Source organism: Marmota marmota, unplaced genomic scaffold (genome assembly GCF_001458135.2).
Source record: "Marmota marmota marmota unplaced genomic scaffold, marMar, whole genome shotgun sequence".
Lineage (NCBI taxonomy): Eukaryota > Metazoa > Chordata > Mammalia > Rodentia > Sciuridae > Marmota > Marmota marmota.
In genome coordinates, this window is record NW_025999977.1 from 54,971,636 (window position 1) to 54,996,211 (window position 24,576).

General features: G+C 41.8%; 1 protein-coding gene and 1 pseudogene across 2 annotated transcripts in view; both read left to right on the forward strand.

Annotated features, from left to right (window-relative positions):
* Nucleotides 1–2,399: 2,399 nt before the first annotated feature.
* Mboat2 (membrane bound O-acyltransferase domain containing 2) overlaps nt 2,400–24,576 on the forward strand; it is a 109,190-nt gene continuing 87,013 nt past the window's right edge. For both annotated transcript variants that reach the window (XM_048804852.1, XM_048804854.1), the window contains exon 1: nt 2,400–2,742. The gene's annotated coding sequence lies outside the window, so the exon portion shown is untranslated. The remainder of the gene's footprint in view (nt 2,743–24,576) is intronic.
* Nucleotides 11,954–13,746, forward strand: LOC125617274 (annotated as a pseudogene).

The following is a 24,576-nucleotide window of genomic DNA, read 5'->3' on the forward strand; positions in this document are numbered from 1 at the left end:
CCTTTTGGATAAATTCTGTCACGACATGTTCTGTTGTATTACCCATGTCTTTGAGAGACTTCCTCCTATCATTAACCATTTGACAGGTGATGACTGAGCCTTTAGAGAATTCCAGTCCCTGATGCCAAGTAGAGCTCCAGTTGGTTGTCTCTATTGAACCTTGCCCCAAATGCAGATTTTTAGAGCAAAAGAAATGTTGTTATTATCTTAAGCCACCATGTTTTAGAGTAATGTTTATGTTGAACTTTTTTTTTGCAGGGGGTGGGGGTTCCCAAAACCCCAGGGGTGCCTAACCACTGAGCCACATCCCCAATCCTTTCTATTTTTTACTTTGAAGCAGGGTTTTGCTAAGTTGCTTAGGGCCTTGCTAAGTTGCTGAGGCTGACCTCAAACTTTGTATCCTCCTTCCTCAGTCTCCCAGGGCGCGTGTTACAGGGAGCCTGGCTAATGTCATCAAAGCTTTCTTTTTGGCAATTATGTGTTTAAAAAATGTTGAACTTTAATTTCTATATGGTGGAATGCACAGAGCCTCAGTGTACAGTTTGAACAATACTCACAAATGCATGTACTTGTTACCCATGTCCTCTGAAAACCTTGTGAAAGAAAATGTGGTAGACCAAGGTGAGAACAGTGCAGCATTAGACGATGAGTTGAAAAGAAATTGGCAGGATCTCTTTTATATTTGGGTATAATCTGAATATGACAGGAAACCATTGTACTTTATTTTAGAATAAACCCTTTATTTTAGAATGATTTTACTTCACACAAAGTTGTGAAGATAGTACAGAGAATTCCCATAAGTAGTCCTCTGATGTAACCCTTTTGTTACTATGTTACATTAGTATGGTCATTTACCACAACTACTGAACCAGTGTTGGTACATTACTAACCAAACTGTATACTTTGTTTAGATTTCTTTATTTCTTTTTGGTGGGTGGGGGTGGGGCTGCTGGGAATTGAACCCCGGGCCTTGTGCTTGCTAAATAAGGACTCTACCACTGAACCACATTTCCAGCTCCTTTTAAAAAAAATTTATTCTGGGACGTTTTTTGCCAAGTTGCCTGGGCTGTTGGTGGACTTGTGCTGCTCTGTCCTGAGCCTGCTGAGTGGCGGGATCACAGGTGTGCACCCCTGCACCTGGCTGGGTGGTTCATTGGGATTGGGGCTTCAGCAGAGAGCTTTGGGGAACACAGACCCTTAGCCTGTAACAGGATCCTTTTTGTGTTCCAGGATCCTTTGCTGTTGCCATTGCATTGAGTCTTCTTGTCTCCTTAGGTTCCTCTAGATGGTGACAGTTCCTTAGGCTTTCTCTATGACAGTTTTGAGGGATGTTGCCGAATGTCCCTCACGCTGGGTTTGTCTGAGGCTTTTCTACAGTTTGGGCATGTGTTTGGGGTTGTATTAAACTGCAGTAGAAATATTGTGTAGGCCATTGAAGACTGAATCTGACCTCAGGGTATGTGGCAGGGCTCAAGATTCAATTTGGGGGTTACACATTGTATCTTTAAATAATTCCATTGTGCTTTCAGGCTACGGATTTGGTTTGGTAGAATAAAGTGCCCAGGCATAATTTGGTCAGAGTGATGAAAAAGACTGACATCACACAAATGTTAATAAACACGATGAGAAACAATATAGATAACCTTTTAATCAGCATTGGTGGCCTCTCTGTATGATTTTGAGTCCCGGCTAGTATAGCAAGTTGAGCAGTGGACAATTTAGTTTGATTTAGATACTTCAAAACTACTGGGAAAGAGGCAGTGTCCGTTTCTTCCCCAAGGAGCAGTGTGTGTCTGGCCTTGGGGACAGCCGCGTACCAGTGCCTCTTGTCTCCTTCTTTCCAGAGGGTAACCAGTCAGGAGCAGGGGCTTCCCTGGATGCGGGTGGTGACGGCTCTAGCTTTCATGCTTGTCCAGGTGGAAGCCAGTCTTGGCGCCTCTGCCTGTGTCCTTCTACCCTGCCTTCTCCCTTGTCCACTGGGGAGGGCTGGCTTTCTGTCTTGAAGTCTCTCATTGTGATGATGAAGATGGGGAGACTATAACATTTATATTATTTGGCTACATAATAGGACTTTAACATATATGGCAGTTTTGAAAAATGATATTACGTTTGACCATAACCATTGAGAACTTAAATTTTAAATTGCTACATAGAAGCAGACCTATTAACTTTATTTATTTTTTATTTTTTTAAATATTTATTTATTTATTTTTTAGTTTTCAGCGGACACAACATCTTTGTATGTGGTGCTGAAGATCGAACCCGGGCCGCATGCATGCCAGGCGAGCATGCTACTGCTTGAGCCACATCCCCAGCCCTTATTATAAGAAAATAAAATTTTAAGTTAATATTATTAGAGGAATTTATGGGTCTTTCCTTTTCTTTCCCCCCAAACTCCTTATTTATTTTTAGAGAGTTTGTACTGGCCCATCATCCCTTTTCTGGGGAGTTGATTTTAAGAATCAGTTTTGCCGTGGCTGGGGCTGTGGCTCAGCGGTAGCGTACTTGCCTGGCATGTGTGAGGCACTGGGTTTGATTCTCAGCACTGTGTATAAATAAATAAAATAAAGGTCTATCAACTACACACATACATATATTCAATTTTGCAGAATATCTACAAGCATTGTGTACATAGAGGGTGATGAAAAAACTGTGCCCGTCTCTCTGGCTTAGGAAAACCTCTTCCGACTTTGTGTGCCCCTTCTAGACCCTCGTTCCAGAGAGGAGCAGCTTGGAGATAGGGTACGTGTCAATTCTTTGCTTTTCTTCAAACCACAGATGTGCATGTGTGTGTGGTAAAAATGACAGTTTCTCATCTTCGCCATTTTCAGCATACAGTTCAGCAGTGATGAGTGCAGTGCACCAGATCTCCACAACTTTTGCATTTTGCAAAACTGAAATTGCATGTTCATTGAATAGCTGCCCATTTCCTCCACTCCAGCCCCTGGGAACCACTGTTGTACTTCCTATTTTTATGAAATTGACTATTCTAGATACTGCATTTAAGTGGAAACCTATAGTGTTTGTCTTTTTCTGACTATTTCAGTAGCATGATGCCTCAAAGTTTATCATATGTATCATTTGTCATATGAACTTGAATTTTCTTCTTTTTAGAGGCTGAATAATATTCCATTGTAATAAGTGTATTCAAGTGTGAATGAATTGATAACATTTTATTTATGATTTGCAATTTTTTGAACCTCGTGTAGCAAATTTTTCTTTTTGTGTCCATCATAAAAGTATGCTCTTGTATTGTCTCTTGTTTTTGGTACCAGGGATTGAACCCAGAGACATTAACCACTGAGCTACATCCCAGTCCTTTGTAATTTTTATTTTGAAACAGAATCTTACTAAGTTGCTTAGGGCCTTGCTAAGTTGCTGAATTGAATTTATAATTCTCCTGCTTCAGCCTCCTGAGTTGCTGGGATTACAGGTGTGCAACTGTGCCTGGCTTGTATGGTCTTTTTAAAAAACAATTTTCCTAACTTTAAAATATGTTATACTTACAGAAAAGTTAAAAGTATAGTTCAGAGAATTTTTTTCCCCCTGAACTGTTTGGAAATAAGTTGCTGACTTGATGTCACATCACTTCTGAATATTTTTGTAGCATTTCCCATAAACAAGGGAATAATTCTTTATAACCCCCAGATGACCATCAGAAATTAGGAAATATATACATTTCTTCCTCAGATCTTTAGACCTCTTTCAGATATTACCACTCATCCCACCAGGTCCTTTTTAGCAAACGAATCCAATTCAGCGTCACAGTTTGCATTTATTTCTCAAATCTCTTTAATCCCCCTGTGTCTAGGATGTCCCTTTGTTGAACTGGAAAGTATCCTTTCCTTTTTTTTTTATTTTAAAGAAAGTGTGTAAAATTGGTTTTAATTGTTTTCTAAATATTTGGTAGAATTTTCCAATAAAACCATCAAGGCCTGGACAATTTATTTTTTAGAACATTTTAAATTACAGATTTAGTAATTCTCAGCAAATAAATAATAGTAAATTCAGATTCCTGTTGGGTGAATTATAGCAGTCTGTGCTTTTTATGGAGTTGGTACCTTTCACCTAAGAAATCCCTATTTCTGGCATAAATGCCCTAGGGGGACCTGTGGTCGTGGGGTCTAGGGATGTGACAGTGCTTTGTAACTGCATGGACGAGGAGTGCTGAGGGGGACACACACACTGTCTCTCTCCATCTTGATAAAAGATCATTTTATGAAATATTTTTATGGGTGTGTGTGTAGTTTTTTTTTTTTTTTTTTTTGGTGATAGAGAGGACTGAGGCCAGGAACTGGTGTGCTGAGTTATAATACCCAACCCTGTAAAATAGTTATTTTGAATATGGTCTTGCTAAGTTTCCCAGGCTGGCCTTGAACTTGCTGGCCTCCTCCCTCTGTCCCCCAGGTAGCTGAAATTACAGGTGGTGCCACCATGTTCCTGAAAGCTGTAGTCATTATTTAAGGGTAATGCATGGGCAGAATTAAACAGGGTCAGAGCCTCTTGAGAGAGGTCCAAGACAAGAAGATAATTCAACAGGCAATCACTTTTTAAAAAACTAATATTTATTTATTTTTATTTTTATTTTTTTTGATTTTTTTATTTTTATAAGGTGCTGAGGATCGAAACCAGTGCCTCACATGTGCCAAGAGAGCATTCTACCGCTGAGCCCAAGCCTCAGCCCACATAGTGTATTTTTTTTTAATTGTTTTTAGTTGTAGATGGACACGATATCTTTGTTTATTTATTTGTTTGTTTGTTTATTTATTTTATGTGGTGCTGACAATCGAATCCAGTGCCTCACACATTCCAGGCAAGGACCAGCCCCCACATGGTGATTTTTAACGGCTTTATCAAGATATGATTTGTTCTGGGCATGGTGGTGCTTGCCTGTAATTCCAGCAGCTTGTGAGGCTGAGACAGGAGGACCACAAGTTCAGAGTCAGTCTCTGCAATTTAGTGAGGCCCTAAGCAACTTATTGAGTCCCTGCCTCAAAATAAAAAATAATAAGAGCTGGGAATGTGGCTCAGTGGTTAAGTGCTCCGGGGTTCAATCCCAGCTATCTGGAGACTAAGGCAAGAGGATCAAAAGTTTGAGGCTAGCCTCAGCAATTTAGTGAGGCCCTAAGCAATTTAGCAAGACTCAGTCTTGGGTTTGTGGATCAGTGGTAAAGAGCCCCTGGGTTCAATCCCTGATTAAAAAAAAAAAAAAGCAAACTAACTCTCCCCACAACAGGGAGTTAAAAAAAAAAAAAAGAAAAAAGAAAAAAAAAGGGTATACAATTCAGTGGTTTTAATATATTCACAGAATTGTGCAACTATCACCACTGATGAATCTGGACCACTTTCATCATGAAAAGAAAGACCACTACTAATGTACTTTCTGTCTACAGAGATGCCTGTTCTAGACGTCTCATAAAATGCCTTTGTGTCTGGCTTCTTCCACTTAATGTAGAGTTTTCAGGGGTTCTCCATGTCTTGGCATGTATCTGAATGCATTTCTTATTATTGCCAGATAATATTGCAGTATATGGATATTCTACATTTATTTATTCTTTCTCAGTGAGAGAGATGAATACCCTTAAATAACAACATTGGGGTGTTTCCACTTTTGGCTATTGTGAATAATGCTGCTGATAACACTTGTGTAGAAATTTTTGGGTGTATTTAAGTTTTCAGGTGTTCTTGCATATGTATGTGGGAGTGGAGTTTCTGGGTTAAACAGCAGCTCTGTGTTTAGTATTTTGAGGAGCTGGTTTCTAAAGTGGCCTGTTCTGTCTTACTTTCTCACTAGCAATGTGCGAAGATCCCAATTTCTCCACATTCTATCAACACTTATTATTATGTGTCTTTTTGATTGTAGGCCATGGTGGTGTGGGTAGCATAATGCATAACATTTTATAATTTTTAAAAAAGTAATTGCCTGTTGAATTATTTTCTTGTCTTGTATTGGACCTCTCTCAAGAGGCTCTGACCCTGTTTTACTTCTGTCCAGCTGTCCAGGCTGGCGAGCCATGGTGGTGGGGGACTAGAAGCATGCTTGATGAGGGGTTGTGCTTACTATCCTTAAGAAACTAGGGCGTAGAGTCCTAAGTGCCATAGGTGCTTGGTCAAGGCTGGAGTGAGGGTTCATATTTACAGTCCATGAGGTGATGGTTATCTTCTCACTTCAGATCTGTGTTGTCAGTCTGCTGTGACAGTAGGTGACATGCCTGTAAGCCACCGTTCCACCTTGTTAGGCCTTGCCCTGCAAGCTGCTTGCATCTCTGTTTCTCCCGGAAATGTGAGGGTGAGGGCAGTGCTTTGGGGACATCTTTATTAAATCATTCACAAACTTGACTACTTTAGCTTTTTATTAGTATGAATTACTTGAAACACCTCTCAACTGAGCCACTTTCCTGTTGTTTGTGATCAGTGCCTTTGATGGTGCTGACCCTGCCCTCTTCATGGAGCTCTGTGGGGCTGGACAGCAGTCGCCGTGGAGGGGTGTGGCTGTGTGATGGTGGGGCAGTGCCAGTCTTCCGTCTGTGCTCTCCCTGGCTAGAATGGACGCTGCTGTCAGGAGTGCTCTGGGACCCAGCATCACCACTCCCGTTCTTCTCCCTCCTCAGCACGCCTGAGGCGAAGGGGAGCCATGCTGGTTGCACCGTGGGTCAGCGTCGGCACTGACCTCTGGCCTGGACTCACCACACGTTGCTGTGTAGTGTGAAGCCAGAGACGTGCTTACTGAAGTTTCAAGCAATAGCAGAAAGAGATGACGTATGTCATTGGCAGTATCCCCAAGTTTTGGATAATGTGTTGATCTCAGGAGGTAAATGAGCTTTTGGTGTTTGACAGCACATGTCTGTGTCGGGGACTAGGTGCTGGGGGGTCAGGCAGCCAGGCCAAAGCCATTAAATATCCCCATCCTCTTGGAGGGTACATTCCAGTGATTATGTTAATGATTTGTCATCAGATCATTTAGAGAGTGACATCGAGAAGAAAAGTAACCAATTTTAATCTTTTGGTAATAGTGTCTGAAAACTTTAAAATTGGGAAAAAGTGAGAAATTAAAAATGGTTACATGAGAGCAGTTGGATTCCAGTGTTTAATGTCGAGTGTTCCGAAGGCCAGGTGTCCGGCTCCACGCTGGGCATTGGGAGATAACCCTTTCGAGTCAAAAGGATCCCTTATGAAAAGGGCCATGCCAGGCACCTGTAAGTTGCCCTTGCATTGAATTGAGATCTGGTGACAATGAGGCAGCTCTGGAGCAGAGTGAGTACTTCAGTTCTTCAGGAGCACCATTTGAAGCCTTGTGATATTAGTATGAGAGTTGGAATTGATCTTTTTCTTTTGTTAATAGGTTGGGTGCTTTTTTTTTTTAATTTTTTTTAAGTTATTGATGGACATTTTTTTTTATTTATTCATTTATATGTGGTGCTGAGACTCGAACCCAGTGCCTCACGCGTGCTAGGCAAGTGCTCTACCACTGAGCCACAACCTAGCCCAGGTTGGTGCTTTTTACACAGTTGGGTGCCTAGAGGTGAGTGATTTCACGTTAAATTGGGAAAAGATCATTGTTTTTACTTAAGCTGATGCTTCTGATAGTCATAGCAGGAATGAACCAACAAGTAAATTGTATTAGCAAATATAATAAGTGAGTAAAGAGGTTTATATGAGAATTTTAGATAGGAGTAAGAACTATGAAGTCAGCAAAGTAGGGTCTGTGGTGACAGCAGATGGCGTGAGGCTTTGGCGTTCACGTCTGGAGCTGTGGAGGGACCTTTGGGCAGAGGTGTGAGGGTGGAGGTGTGTGTGCCTTCTTGGTGCAGGTAGGCGAGGCCCTGATCTTGCGTGAGGTGAGTGTGGTGTGTAGGTCAACGTGTAGTTGAGGACACACAGTGCCAGGGGACACGAGACTAGGGAGGTGGGGGTGCCCTGGTTCTGTGGGGCAGCGGAAGAGTTAGAGTTTATTTTTGTTAAGATGGGCAGTCTAGTTAAGTATTTTAAAGCTGAGGATTGATGGCTGCATTTATTGAGTTCCAGAGGATAGTTGCTGAGAGAAACTCTCTGGGAAAAGTGATGGGAAGTTTTACTAAAATGCTTCTAGCTTTTCAATCATGAAAATGATGGATGGGAAGAAATACATTTAAGCATTGCACATCTGTGTTCCTCCCAAAATTGCTGGTCCAAAAAGCATGGTCTGTGCCAGACATGAAATACCCTTCCCTAAAAAAAAAGTGACACTGTGAGGTTTCCAGTTCAACTCAAGCGATGATCAGTGCCAAATGTTTGTAAAATTAAAACATCTGTGGAGGTATAAATTACACACCATGAACTGTGCATATTAAAAGTGTAAAATGTGATGTTTGACATGGGTGTCCACCCACTGCGATAATGATGATAATCACATCTGTCACCTGCCAGCTTCCTAAGTCCCTTACTGGTGTCTCCTCCCTCATACCTTACTGGGAGCCACCGCCTCCCTCAGCGCCAGGCAGCACTGATAGGCTTTTCCCCTGCAGATGAGTTTGCATGTTCTAGAAAGTCATGTAAGTGGATCGCACGGTAGGCACTCTTCTGGTTTTTTTTTTTTTTTTTGGCTTCTTTCACTCATTTTGGAGCTTGCCATGCTGTTGGTGTCAGTAGTTCCCTCCTCGGATTGCTGAGTGGTACTTGCTGTGCGGACGGACTGAGCAGATGTGCTTTTCCAGTCTTCATGGCTTAGACAGCTTTTCCCCTTCAGCATGTCTTCTATTTGCTAGTGTTATTTGTGACCATCTGGGAGACATTTAAATGAGCATCCACACTCTCCCACCCTCAGCTCTTCTGATAAGAGGGGTTACCTGTTCTTGTACTCATCCCATTGCCAGTTCAGGGATGAACTGCTTGGTTGTTCATTTGCCAGAACAAGTTTGGCATTGCTGTGAGTGGGAAGCAGACCCATCCTTCCTTGTGTCTGTGTCCTGTGTGATATTTTGGATGTGTGTATATTGAGCTTTATTTATTTTTGATTTTGATTATATTTTTTTTTCAGCAAATTACCTTACTTTAGCTCCACAGTATAGCAGTTGTGAGGGCAGTAAATCTAGTACCTTTTAACTTCACAAGGGAGTTAAATAAATTCCTTCCTAGTGCATAGGTATTTTATATAGTTGGTTGGGACTGAGATGAAAATGAGATAAGCCCCTATTAACCTGATAAATAGAAGATACTTCCTTTCATCTGTGGTGTCTTGATTAAATCCCATGCTTTCTGCTTCTGTTCAGCGCACTTGGAAAAGCTTTCTGCTTTTTTTGTTTCTATGGATGATCTGAGAATATACTTAGGGATTTGCCAGTTGATCAGCCCCTGGGAGTCTGGCTGTTTTAATGGCATCTGCTTTAGTGTGGAGGAGTTGTTTAGGGGATGCCTGGGTCTAGCCTTGCAGTTTTCTGTGCCCCTGATGGGGGAGAAAGAAAAGAGAATGTTGTGTCTGAGGAGCAGCCGGTATAGGGGGAGAGGTTCTTTGCTGGTGCGCACAGTGGGATCAGGTTGGGCAGTTGCCTTGTAGTTCAGGAGACAGGAGAGTCCTGAGAGGCGTGCCATGCGGTCTGTCCTTTGTGTGCTCACAGAGCTGATCCTCCTCCACCCTGAGACTTGGAGATCACAGTTGTTACTGTTGGTTGTCTCTCTAGTTGCTGGCTGCTGGGATTTGTAAGTGCATCTTTATGATTACTATACTTAGTTTAAAATTTCTAGTTATCAGGTTTCTAATTATAGCAATTGATATTAAGAGCTTTATGGCCTTAAGAAAGATGGAAGATAAATAGAAATTGTATTCTTGGTAGATGATGCCCCTTGATATTTTAAGCAGACGCTTGAGCCAGGAAGTCCACTCAGGGATGAGTAGGAATGCCTGGATGAATAAAATTTGTTCCTGAGCCCTGAGAAGCTCCCAGTCTGAAGGGAAAGTCAGACTAATAGTCCAGAGAGTGAGTTAAGTGATGGTTTTAAAATATTGTGGAATAAAGGTTCCAGTTGCTGAATGGAAGTGATCTCATTAAAATAGGGAGCCCAAGAGGAAAGAGGCAGGTTTGGTGGTGGGATGACGTGGGGCAGGTGCAGGGATCCAGTTCGGGATATGTTCAGTGTGAATTGTTTGTTGAGAAACAATCTGTAGATGACTGGCATAATCTACTGGGCTGATTTATAAAGATTGTGTCCCCAATTTGTAGGTTTGAATTCTTTTGTACTATTAATGGAGAGGTCACAGTTCTTGACTTAAATGTTGTATATTACCAAAGTTGATTTGTATTTTTCTAAATAAACAGTGGAGTTTAATTACTTTTTGCTTGAAAAGTTGTTTTTCTGTGTCTCTAGAAATGTTTGAAAATGCTCATTATTATTTTTTATTTTTGGTACTGGAGATTAAACTCAGGGGCTGTTAACTACTGAGCTACATCCCCAGACATTTTTTTTTTAAAGAGAGAGAGAGTCAGAGAGAGAGAGAATTTTAATATTTATTTTTTAGTTATCAGCGGACACAGTATCTTTGTTTGTATGTGGTGCTGAGGATCGAACCTGGGCTGCACGCATGCCAGGCGAGCGCGCTACCGCTTGAGCCACATCCCCAGCCCAGACCTTTTCTTTTTTTTTTTTTTTAAATATTTTTTTAGTTGTTGAAGGACATAATATTTTTATTTTAATCTATTTATTTTTATGTGGTGCTGAGGATTGAACCCAGTGCCTCAAGCGTGCGAGGCAAGCGCTCTACCACTGAGAACAACCCCAGCACCCCTAGACATTTATTTTTTATTTTGAGACAGGGTCTTGGTGAGTTACTTAGGGCCTTAGGTGTTATGGTTGGTTTTAAACTTGTGTTCCTCCTGCCTCAGTCACTCAAGTCACAGATTACAGGTGTGCGCCATTGTTGCCTGCAAATGCTCATGTTCTTTAAGACATAGTTGCTAATTGCATAAAATGTAGTGGGACAAAACTAGCATTGTACATTCAGTGTTAGGAAAATTAGGTAATTACTATCTTAAATCCTGGTGCTGCTTTGTTTAAAGTGTGTTTCACTTTTTAAAAAAATCATCTATTTAGGAGTAGATGATAAATGCCAGTACTGTAAAATATAAACAGACCGGAACACAATGAAACATAAGTCTCCCTTTGTCCCTGTCTTGACTCTGTGCAGCAGCCACTGTTCCCCACCTATGGGTACCTTCCTGAGCCCTTCTCTGGATATGCAGGGACACTGCTTCCAGGATCCCTCATATCAGTAGCTCAGATATGCCATCACAACTGCATTCTTTAATCTGTGCATTCTGATTTAATGTGTCTTCCTCTTAAGTTGCTCCTCATTATTCCCAGGTGCCTTTCCCATTTAGTGTGTCTCATGTATATGGCAAAGTCCACAAGCAAAAGCCCAGGCTCTTGGCAGTGCCTGTCTTGAGTGAGGACACTCCCAGTGGTCTCAAGTCTCATTTTTCATTGATCAGATGCAGCACTGGCACGTTTTCTGAATCAGTGGTAGGCACTGATTGGCTGAGGCCACAGGACCAGGGGAGGGTCTGCTTTTCTTGTAGTGAGTGGCTGCCTGGTTATGAACAGAGCCAGGGTTCTCTTGCTGCTAAGAGGTGTCTGGAAGCTCTTCCTACCCAGTCCTTAGGGCTGCTCCTTGTTTCCAGTTCTGTTGCCTCAGTGCTGCCCCCGTGCATGGTGTAAACACGCCGGTCTCCGGGCATCCAAGTTGCTCTCTAGCAGCAGTATATCAAGTAGACTTTCACTGCCAGTGGTGTGTGTGTGTGTATCTGGGGGTGTGTGGTGTTGGGGATTGAGCCCAGGACCTAGTGCATGCTCGGCAGACCCTTTACCACTGAACCACATCCCTAACCTTCACTACCAGTGTTTTATTTTTTGTTATTGGGGATTGAACCCAGAGGTGCTTAACCACTGAGCCACGTCCCAGCCATTTTTAATTTTGATTTTGAGACAGGGTCTCGATAAGTTGCTCAGGGCCTTGCTGAGTTGCTGAGGCTGGCCTTGAACTTGTGATCCTCCTGCCTGGGCCTCCCAAATCACTGGGATTACAGGTGTGCACCATGAAGTCCAGCACAACCAGTGTTTTAAGAGTGGTGGTTTCCTGTGTGGACAAATGGAAATGTGGGGTGACAGTCTGAGATCTTGCCGCCAAGCTGGGAACTGGAGAGATGGCTGAGACTGATCCCAGGACCTTGCTGGACCTCACCTTGGTGGTGCAGACACTCCTGCAGCAGATGCAAGATGAATTTCAGACCATGTCCAACCAGATCATTGGAAGAATTTTTTGATGATATGAGTAGTCGCATTGATGATCTGGAGGAAAACATAACAGACCTCAGGACACAGGCCGGGGTGGAAGAGCTGGAAGGTGAAAACAAGATACCTGCCACATGAAGGAGTCGAAGGTTCTGATCACCCTAAAATCCGGAACACAGTTTTTCCAGCCAAGAGAAGACTGAGTGGCTTTTTGCAACTAAATACTAAGTGTGGACAGGTTCTATATTACAGTGTGTTCTTACCACATACTGTATAGTGAGGTTTTAGAGCAATTTTTCTCCCCAGTTTCTCAAACATGGTATCTTCACATCTTGGAAATTGGTCAGTTGTGCTCTTAATTATTAAACACTAAAATTTTGGCAGTTCTTAAAAAAAAAAGTGGTTTCCTTATATGCTTGACAGTAGCATGTGGTTTTGAAGTTTTTTATTTTGCCATTCTGATTTTAATTTCCATTTCTCTTATTACAGAGTTTTCTTTAAATGTCTGAGTCATTTGTAATTCCCTTTCAGAGACTAGATCATGCCTGTGTTCTGCCTATTTTTCCATAACAGTGTTTCTCTTTATATATATCAAGAAAATTTATATATATTATATATATACATATTAAGGAAATTAGCTTTATATATTGAGGAGCTTTATATATAAGGAAATTAGCTCTGGGTGATATGACTTATAAATATTCCTTGAAGTTTGTTGTTTGTGTTTAACTCTGATTATTGCATCCTGCCATGAGGGAGTGTTTTTCCTCCTCTGTCCTCAAGCCTCAGTGATTACCACAGACTTCTGTGGCCAGAAGGGCTATGGGGACTTCTCCCCACCAGCCCACAAGTAGTTGGTCCTACAGAGACACCATCGAGGTACCTCTGACTCAGTTCAGTTCTGACACATGTGCTGGAGGTAGTGCCAGCGCCCATCCGTTAGGCGCTCTGCCCTCAGCTCGGCTGCCCTCCCCAGAGTAGGGCTTCCCTGTGCCTCCCACCCTGTGAATCGGGTTCCCACACCTCCTCCTTGAGTTCTGTTAATTTGCTTGAGTGGATCACAGAACTCAGGGAAACACTTCTATTTACTGGATTATTATAAAAGATAATGCAGAGGATACAAATGAAGAGACGCACAGGGGAAGCGTGTGAGAGGGTGTGGCACTTTCAGGACCTCTCTGGGTGTGCACCCTCGCAGAACCTCCTTGGGTTCAGCTACTCAGAAGTTTGTGAACTCATCCTCTGGCTCTTTGTGGAGACTTCACTGTGGAGACATGATTGGAGCAAGGGTAACTGCGTCTAAATGGGCTTGGACAGAAAGGGTGTGACCCCGCGCTGACAGCAAGCTGCCTGCACACTCCTCCCTCAGCTAATGGGGACAGGACCCCTGTGGAACGAGGAGGGTCTCATGACCTACTTTATTTTTATTTTTTTTTTTTAACATCAGAAATTTATTAGTTGCTCAAAACCTTACATTGATCTTGACATATCATATATCATACATTTGTTTCAAATGGGGTATGAATTCTTATTATTCCCACGTGTACAGATTGCAGGACCACATTGGTTATACCACCACGTTTATACATACTGCCATACTAGTGTCTGTTGTATTCTGCTGCCCTTCCTATCCCCTTCCTATCCCCCCTCCCCTCTCCTCTCCTCCCTCTATCCCATCTACCATAACTCATTTCTTTCTCTCTCTTTTTTTTTTCCTCCCCTTCGCCTCACATCCTCTTATATGTATTTTGTATAACAGTGCGGGTCTCCTTCCATCTTCTGTGCAATTCCCCTTCTCTCTTCCATTCCCTCCCACCTCTCATCCCTGTTTGATGGTAATCTTCTTCTCATGCTCTTCCTCCCTGCTCTGTTTTGAGTCGCTCCCCGCCCCCTTATATCAAAGAAGACATTCGACATTTGTTTTTTAGGGATTGGCTGACTCTCTTGGCATAATCTGCTCTAATGCCATCTGTTTCCCTGCAAATGCCATGATTTTATTATTTTTTAGTGCTGAGTAATATTCCATTGTGTATATGCCTCGTTTTTTTTATCCATTCATCTATTGAAGGGCATCTAGGTTGGTTCCACAGTCTAGCTATTGTGAATTGTGCTGCTATGAACATTGTTGAAGCTGTATCCCTGTAGTATGCTCTTTTTAGGTCTTTTGGGAATAGTCCTAGAAGGGGAATAGCTGGGTCGAATGGTGGTTCCATTCCCAGCTTTCCGAGGAATCTTCATACTGATTTCCAAATTGGCTGCACCAATTTGTAATTCCACGAGCAATGTACACGTGTACCCTTTTCCCCACATCCTTGCCAGCACTTGTTGTTGTTTGACTTCATAATGGCTGCCTTTCTTACTGGGGTGAGATGGTACCTTAGAGTGGCTTTAATTTGCATTTCTCTGATTGCTAGAGATGGTGAGCATTTTTTCATGTACTTGTTGATTGACTGCTTATCTTTCTCATGACCTACTTTAAAAGGGTAGTTTCAGGAATTTCTTTGTGCCTGACTCCAAAATGAAGTCAGGGAAGAGTAGTGTTTTTATGACCTGCCTTGTGAAAGAGACCTTCTGGTTTCCATGGCCTGCTTGGAAAGGGAACTATGAGCCCGACACTGTGCGCAAAACCCAAGATATATGTATCATGATATCACACCACTGTCACGATATCATACCACCATCATGATATCACACCACGATCATATCACCCCACTGTCATGATATTACACCACTATCGCGATATCATACCACTGTGTTTGGCTGTCTGTAGAATGCCAGTTATATTTTACTTATCTGTCTGTTCATCATTCTAGCTTCTTAAAAAATGTACTTTACTATTGACCAAATTATGTTTTTTTGCATGTATCAATATGTAACAATGAATTCCACTAATATTTGTAATTATAACGCAACAATAAAATTAAAAATAAATTTTTAATGGAAAAAATGTACTCTCTGAAAGAGAGTCTACCTTCTTTATAAATTCCTGGATATTCTCATGTGTTTGTATTTCTCTATTTTAAAGCTAATTTTTCTTAAACCTATTGCCATTTCTATTAAATGTACTTTATAATTAACCTAGGGAGAAACTAACATTTTAATAATATTGAGTCTTTCTATCCAAGTATTTTTTTTTTAATTTACCCAAGTGTTTTTAAATCTTTTTCTGGTATTTAAAATTTTGCTTTTGTAGTTTTTTTCCCCCCTTAGGGGGCAGGCACTAGGGATGAACCCAGAGGTGCTACATCCACAACCCTTTTTATTTTGAGACAGGGTCTTGCTAAGTTGCCCATGACCTTACTAAGTTGCTGAGGCTGGCCTCGATTTGTGAGCCTCCAGAGTTGCAGGGATTACAGACGTGTGTCACCACACCTGCCCTAGATTTGTATTTTTAAGTTTTTTCAGTGACTTAAATATTTCCTGTTCCTATTGTATTTGGAGTTTTGATCTTCAGTTATGTCTTCTAACTTCTTGTCTGGTTTCTGACCTGAATCTGAGAGGTCAGTGAGTTGTCTAAGGGCAGCTGCTAATGAGTACTCCTCCTGCCATCTCATCTGCTTGCACTTGTTCATGATGCTCTCCTCGCTTTACGGAACACCAGAGGGTTAAAACCATCACATGGCAAGAGTTACACTGGTGTGGTCAGGTGACATTTGCTTTTTTTTTTTTTTAAATTAATGATTCCTCAAATAATTTGAAAAATGGTCAGTCTTTGAAGTTGATAGATGGGGTGTTTGCTTCTGAGCATACACCGAGCCCTCCTTCCTCTCGTCTGCTTGTGTGGTCATGATATATCCCGCTATGACACTGGGTCTGATGCTTGCCTGCTGCATGAAAAATCCCATCAAGTTTTTTTTTTTTTATAATTTTATTTTTATGTGGTGCTGAGGATGGGACCCAGTGCCTTACACACAGTAGGCAAGCACTCTGCCACTGAGCCACAGCCCCAGCTCCCCCATCCAGTTTTATTATTAAGTTTTCTGATAAAGTATTTCAGTAGTTTTGTTTGACTTTAGTTTGTATTCTAAAATTTTAAAAAGTGGTTCTTTCCTTTACCTTTGGGCCCTATCATCTCTGCTTGGCTTTGGTATTGGTTTGTGGCAGATGGTGTTGCTGGATGAAACCTTTGTTTTCCAAAAACTACATGTGAGTTTGGCCTGGGAAAGTAAGGGAAAAAAAAAAAAAAGAATTCAAGGTTGCATTTCAAAAATGAGGAAAGATTCTGGGGCTGGTATTTCTAACTAGCTGTCCAGGTGGTTAAGATGCAGTTAGACTTTGGCAGGCGGAATCCCATGGTGCCAGGAAACAGAAGGGTGTTCTAGGTATCTTGGGCTTCTGGCTGTTTGGCTTATTCTTCTCCACGCTCCTTTCTATCTAAGTGGGGTCTCAACTGCCATTCATCTTGGGAGGGATGGGCTGAGAATGAAAGCATGTTATCTACAATTCATGTATAGTGGTAGAAAATTAGCATTAAAATATATTTTGTATTCCATCAACAGAGATGTGGATGTAACAGATTTTGTTGGTTGCTTTTATTGATTTGTCCTGGATTGTAATCTTTTGAGCTGTCTTGAAATTAAAGTTTTTTTTTTCCCTAAAGGTATTTTAAGTCAGTTCTTGGCATATTGTTAAGTGTTTGATACCGAAAGGTAATTAACAAATTTGTTTGGCATGTGTGTCAGTTAAAGTATTTTTCATAAAAGGAAGAAAAAAGTTTTTTTTACCTTTTGAAATAAAGTAGACAAGATATAATGGTTTATCCATTAGAAGTATAATGAACTACAAATGCTGGTCATACATATAATTTTAAACGTTGTTGTAGACACATCAAAAGTAAAAAGAAACAACCAAAATTAATGTTTATAATGTGTTTTATTAATGAGTATAAAATATTACTTTTACATGTAATCTATGTGAAGTTATTAATGAGATGCTTTACATTCTTTTGCTTTTCGTACTACATTTCCAAAGTCTTGTGTACACTGGCACTTGAACACATCTCTTTTTAAAATATGCACAGACAAGTGCTCTTGGCCACATGTGGCTGATGGCTGTTAATTAGCAGTGCAGATCCATTAGCAAATTGCACAGGTATAAATGTATGGTTTGATTTGCATTTTGAACACCCCAGAGCCTTCTGTGTGTTCCAGTAAGGGAGAGGAGATGTAAAGCAGAGAAAATGCAGTCTGTTGTGCAGACAGAATGTGAATATGTGAAATTTTCACATTTCTTTAGTCACATATTATAGTCTAGACACCCTTAGTAAAATGAGAAAATGGTAAGATCAGGTTTAACTTTGGGACTAAAAAGAAAAAAACACAAGATGAGAGCCTGGAGGGCAAGGTTCCGATCCTGCTGTGCTTGTTCTTTGCTCTTACGTGGAGATGATTTTGACGTCATTGAGCACCAAGGATAACTTAGGATTAGGAATGGAATATGGTGTATTACTGAGAATTATAAGACCTTAGTACTGGGAGCACTAAGGTGCTGGGTTTAAATAGGAATCAGATTGGTGTCTTAGTGTTGAAAGTGGGGATTGCAGAATTCCTGTTTTCTCTTACTGATTTAATCACATTTGAGCCATTTTCTGTTTTTTAAAAAACCCACGTGGATATGTGTTCAGATATTCTTGTTTTACAGTTGTGTGTGTGGTGCCAACAGCAAAAGCACAGCTCTGAGAGGAAGTGGCTGTTGGAAGAGACACTGTAAAGAAGGTGAAAGGCAAGCTGGGGGCTGTGACAGATGCTCTCTGCAGCTCAGTTTCTAGATTTTTCTTTCTTTTTGGAGGGGGAGCAACACTGGAGATTGAGCCCAGGGATGTGCCACCACAGAGCTACCTCCCCAGTCCTTTTTTTTTTTTTAAAGAGAGAGAGAGATTTTTAATATTTATTTATTTATTTTTTTTAGTTATCGGTGGACACAACATCTTTGTTTGTATGTGGTGCTGAGGATCGAACCCGGGCCGCACGCATGCCAGGCCAGCGCGCTACCGCTTGAGCCACATCCCCAGCCTTCCCCAGTCCTTTTTTAAGTTTTTGTTTTGAGACAGTGTCTTCCTTAGTTGTCCAGACTGGCCTTGAACTTGCTATCTTCCTGCCTCAGCCTCCTCCTAAGTTGCTGCTGTTATAGGCAGACACCATTGTGCTTGGCTTGGATAAATATTCTTTTTTTTTTCTTTTGGCAGTGCTGGTAATCGAACCCAGAGTATTGCACACGTTAGGCAAATACTCTCCCACTGAGCTACATCCTCAGCCTGAAATAAATGTTCTGTTAAAAAAACAAAAAAACCTGAAAAATTCAACATAGTAGAAAAATAGGCAGAGGAAGCTAAACATCTAATGAAAATGCCTGGCTCTAGTAATCAGGGAAATACAAATTAAAAAACAGTGAGACAACATTTTATATTCATTAGCTTGGCAAAAATCAAAAGTCTTGACAGTACCACCTGTTATCAAGAATACGTGGCAGTGAACAAAGGAGTCCCAGTTTTGCAACATCTAGTCTCTAGGTGTTAAAGAGTTTGCTAGTGTCATCATGATGAAGTAGCTAGTAAAATTAGCACGTTTTATACACTTTTTGTTGGAATTTGAAGGAAAGCTTCTCCTCTATAAACGACTTTTGGATATGAATTTGTTCAGTCATCTCTAGGGATTGCATATGCCTTCTATTGTTCACGGAAGTGAAGGCAGGAAGAAGGAAGTGAGGAGGGAAAGGTTCAAGGCCACACTGACCCATAGTAGAAGGTAGCTGGGAGCACCACCGTGGCCATGTGTGAGTTTTCCACTAGGGCTATCACACAGCAGGCTTATTCTCATGCAAAATGTCCATTTCTTCTAGATATTTAGAAGTACTTAATATATTTAAAAGTAGAAGTAGTAGAATAAAACTTTTATATGTAGCTCTAACAAAAAAAAAATAGGGACCAGTTGAACTCATACTGCTGTGGGGCTGTAAACAGGGCCCTGCTTCCCGGGAGAGCAGTTGAACGCTGCCAGGTGGAGCCCAGTTGCTGACTGGAAGTCTTCCTTCTGGTCAGACATGCGCTGTAGCCGCCTGTGCCAGCATGGATGAATAGCAGCAATGTTCAATTGTAAGAGTTTACGGTTAGATTCTCACCATTTTTATAAAGTTAATCTTTCAAAGCAATCCAGTAAGTAAATTATATAGGTGGTGAGAGTGGAAATGTGCAGGAAGCTACTAGCCATCTTAAGGCTGGCAAGTACTCTTGTAGGCGGGGAGTAGAGAGGACAGGGTCGGAAAGGAGGGCTTTGCACCAGAGGCTTCGCTGTTCAGAAATGTGGGGAACCCTGGGCTGTTTCCAGTTTGCATCTTTCTTCATTACCTCCCTCCTATAGGCACCGCCTCTGTTGGCTTGCTATCCAATTTTCCTGGGTCTGAGTGTGTGGAAGCAGAGTAACCTGTGGTTGGTGACATGGGCTCTTGAGTAGAGATGTGCCTGGTTGTGGATTATGTACTCATTTCCTGTGGTTGAGCATGTTGCACACGCCTGGCACACACTTAGGACGTGCTGAACGCCTACCATGAATGAGGGTGGTGTGTATTAATTAATGTCTAGCATGTGGTCAGTGCACAGGAGGCTGCCTGTGAGTACAGATGAATGCATGTTTAATGAACGGGTGTTCATAGATGGGATTTCCCTTCTGTCCTGCAACTCGCACTTCATTTACTAATACGCTGCCGATCTTACCTGTTAGAGCGGACAGATCCATATACTTCCCTTTACCACATTTAACAATCTTGTTTAATTGGTAATATCTATGACTTACATGTTAGTTTCTTTTTCCACATAATGTATTTTTTCTTTTGACTTCTTGAAGTTCTTTCTACATATTTTTAATATGCTTTATTATGTGTTTCATGGGGGTATGTGTATATTTTTCTTTGACATTGTTTTAGTTATATATATCAAGTCAGGAAAAACTAGCTAGGTTATGCTGCACTAACAGGCCATCCCCAGACCTCACCAGCTTAAAACACCAAGTCTGTCTTGCTCTTTGTGTAATCATGGGTGGATGGAGGGGCCCGCTTTGCTCTCACTTCTGGAACATTGACTACAGAAAGATGGTCCTGAAAATTTCTTTTCGGGCAGTTGAGAGTTCTGGTCCATGCATCATCTTAGCCAGCAGATCCCCAGTGGAGGTGAAGTGCAGTGCCTCTTGGTGGTTAATGCACACGTTTTTAGTTAGGGTTGAAAAAGAACATTTCTTAGATCTGAATGAGACATTGACATTCTTAAATTTGCATGCCTTTTTGCCCAATTTGCTTTTGGTAGTTCATAATTTTCTCATGGCTATGTAAAAGTTTTCAGTATATTAAAAAAATGTCATGTTTTGTAGATATTTTCCCCCACTTTTTGTTTTTTGCTTTTTTTTCTCTGCATTTTCCCGTATGTAGTTAAAAAATCTTTGTGTATTCAAAATCTACCGGTCTTTTTTTATGTCTGTTTTTTTTTTTTCCTTGGGAAAGGCTTTCAAATTTCCTCTTAAGGAATCTCTTAAACTTCTTTCAAATTTATTTTGATTTATTATTAAATTCTTTGAATGTCTTTAAAAGATAATCTTGTTGGTATTACTTTGAAGTTTTATGAGCCACTAAGTGCTAAGGTGGCTTTCAGACTCCGTGTCAGACACTAACTTACGTGTTAAATTGAACCCAGTCCCTCAGTGTTGAAACAAATACTTCCCTTACACTATGTAGAGTAAGCACCCCTCTGTCCTATCTAAACCATGGCTTTTCTAAGTATTTTTAGATGCAGTTTTTTTTTTAAAATTTTGTTTTGTTTTTTAAACAAATTTCTTTTGTAACAAACAGATGTGTTATAAATAAGTCTTCAAAAGGTTTCAGTTTTTCGCTGTTGCCTTCTCTCTCCTTTGCCTGTGCTGTCCACCTTTGCCTCCCACTCCCGCATTACTGAATGCAGTTTTCAGGCTCATTACTTCAGGGGTTAGGTCATTTCAATACCATAAGATGTGCCTCAGTACTGGGGAGGAGGGTTCCAGAATCCCCCTCACATACCAAAATTCATGGCTGTCAAGTCTCCTATTTAAAATGGTGCAGTATTGAATGTGACTTCCTGTATACTTAGCTCATCTCTGGATGATTTACAATCTTAATACAATGTAAATAGTTGTTATACTGCAGTGCTTAGAGAATAATGACAAGAAGAACAGTCTGTGAGTGGTCAGCACACACACACACACACACACACACAGAGTTTCCACCCATGGTTAGTTGAATCTGGTGATTGTGGAACCTGCAGGTATGGAGGCATGTCTGTATTTTCAATAAAATAGTTTTTGAAAGAAGAACATAAAATCTTTTTAGTTTACTTCTTTCCACCTGGAAGAAAACTTATATAGAAAGATAACTGTAACAGGCCAAAACAAGTGTACAGTAATTCCACACAGCATATTTTTGATCATGTTTATTAGCTATGTGAAATGGCCTTTTGTGGGTTTTTTGGAAACAGAACAGCCATACCTAGTAGATAGCATGTCTTTCAGAATCTTGCCTGTAGCAATTGAGTGTGATCTTCAGACCACCTCTGGAAGCAGAGGCTGGGACAGCGCAGGCTCAGTCAGACTTGGGCTTAAGTCTTCCTTTATGTGACCTTGAGCTTGGTGCTTAGTTGGTTGAGTGACTTGGGGTGCAGCTCCCCGTTCTTGGGACTGGATGATGGAGTTAGTGTGAGGAGCACAGTGCGTGGTGGGTAGCGCGACCCGCAGCCCTGGGGTCCTGAAGGAGAACCTGTTGGAGGTGCGTGCCTACCTGCACTCTTGCTCTTTCTCCCTCAGGATTCATTTGCCTTTCCAGCCCCACCTGATCTCAGCGACTAAGACAGATAGGATTTCTGTGTGGGGAAGTTTTACATTTAAGAACTTTCAGAGGACTTATTGGAATTTTGGGTGTGTACGTCTTCTAGTCTTTCCTAGCCAAGTAACAGATAATCTGGACTTTTCCATCTGGCTGTCCTGCACATCTTTTTTTTTTTTTTTTTAAATATTTATCTTTTAATTATCGGCGGACACAACATCTTTTATGTGGTGCTGAGGATCGAACCCGGGCCACACGCATGCCAGGCGAGCGCGCTACCACTTGAGCCACATCCCCAAGCCCCTGTCCTGCACATCTTGATATGAATGACGCTGCTCCCCCTCCTTAGAGTTCTACCACCGACGACTGTCCCAATCTTATTTCACAGGCAGTTACAAGGCCTGTGGTCCAGGGTTGCCTTCGGGAAGCCTCCCCTCCGCAGGGGGGTGGGGGCTGCCCTTTCCCTGGGTTTTCTAGGCCTTAGCACTGGATTCCTGCTCCAGCTCTGGACTGGGACTGTTCCTCATCCTTCCTGAGCAGGACCACATTCTGTGCATCTTCCTGTCTCCCGCATGGTTACCTGGGCAGTTGGTGGGTAAATGTATGAATTCTTAGTCAGGCTCCCTCCACACTGGGACTTAAATCTTCTCATCTATAAGATATGGCTCTGGGGAGTTGTCAGCTACTCTCACCACGATCACCAGTGGTGGCCAGATCAGGAGGCTCCTTTGGACTTTTGACACTTGGCAGTGACCATGTCTACTTGAGCATTTGCCCCCACCCCAGGACTATTCATTCTTACACTTCTGCTTGCTCCTCTGTTGCTCTTGGTGCTTGGCCTTGGGTGTGAGCTTTGCAGGTCTCTGGGATTTTGCCTAAGGTTTCCTGTCATGCTGAGCTGTGTTTGCAGTGTGCCAGCTTGTCCCCTGGGCACTCCCAAGCCAAGAACAGCTAAGATAGAGTCCATTTCCCCTAAACTGCCCTTGCTGCCCACCTTCTCCCCAGCGTCCATCAGCTGTGAGCTGCCTTTCCCATGCTCTAGTCCTGTCTAGCTACCCACCCTGACCCTCTTCTTTAGCTCACTTCTCTCCCAGCAAGTCTAGGCCTCTGTCCTAGGCCTCTGTCCTCCGGGCATTGGAGCAGTGGCCTCCTACCGTGTTTCTACACGCACTTTGTTCTTTTCCTTCCTATGCAGAAGCAGAGTGCAAATCACATTTTCTTAAAAGAAAAAAAAAATTGTCAGTGGTTTTTCATTGCTATATTCTATGGCCCCTCCCTCCCTCTCATCTCCATCCCCTGTTTATTTCTCTCCTGCACATTTTTTTTCTTTTTTCTTGTGGTGCTGGGGTTGAACCCAGAGCCTGTTTATGCGAGCGAGCACTCTACCAACTGAGCTGTATCCCCAGCCCTTCATTTGCACTTTTAATCACTGAGTGCTTCCTTAATGTTGTAGGGTTTCCCCCCCATTTTCTTACTGTCCAGCATGATGGTTCTCATGCCTTGAGGATTGTAAGAATGTGTGCACGGGTGTGTGTTAACAAAGACATTCGGGCACCAAAGATTTTGATTAGAGTAAGATCTGATCTCCTTTTCTTGATCTAAAAAGATGACAGTTTGAAAATAGATGGTCACAAAGATTCTATAAAATCCGTCCGATATGTCAGTAGTTCTAAAATGTTTCTATAGTAATCATATTTTTTTTTGAGTGTGTGTGGTAGTAGCAATTGAATGGGGCGAGGGGGGGGGCAGCTGCCACTGTGCTACATCCCCATCCCTTCTTAAATTTTGAGGCAGGGTCCCTCTGAGTTGCAGAGGCTGGCCTTGTACTTGTGATCCTCCTGCTTCAGCCTCCCCTGATACTGGGATGACAGGTCTGCGTCACCATGCCCAGCTTCACACTTTTTGTTTGTTTCTTTGTTTTTAATATTTTTAGTTGTAGATGGACACAATACCTGTATTTTATTTATTTATTTTTATGTGGTGCTGAGGATGGAACCTAGTTCCTCACATGTGCTAGGCAAGTGCTCTATGACTGAGCCACCACCCCATTCCCCACACTTTGTTTTAAATTATATTAATATGCAAGTATGGGAAGAGAGAGAAGGCTGAGGGAGAAGGAGGGAGGTTCCTCAAACATAGGGATTTGGAACTCCCTACTGCTGTGGCCCAGCATTTCCACCTGCTTGGTGACATTCACCCTCAGGCTTCTCCTTTATGATGTCCTTAAACCACTATCTGCAAACTTTTTAAAGAGGCTGTCTAATATTGATTGAAATCCTGTGCATGTGTTTCCTATTTATATTAGATATCAGAATTACCCTGGGCCGGTGCTGGGCCTGGGCGTTTGTACGTGTCCTGTGGCTGCCCCTTGGGCATGCACGGCGAGGGACTTATAGGTGTCAGACCTTATTTTCCTCAACTCTTGGGTAGACGGTATTAAATTCTTTTTCTAAGATTTCTTATTAGGAAAGAAATTTCTTT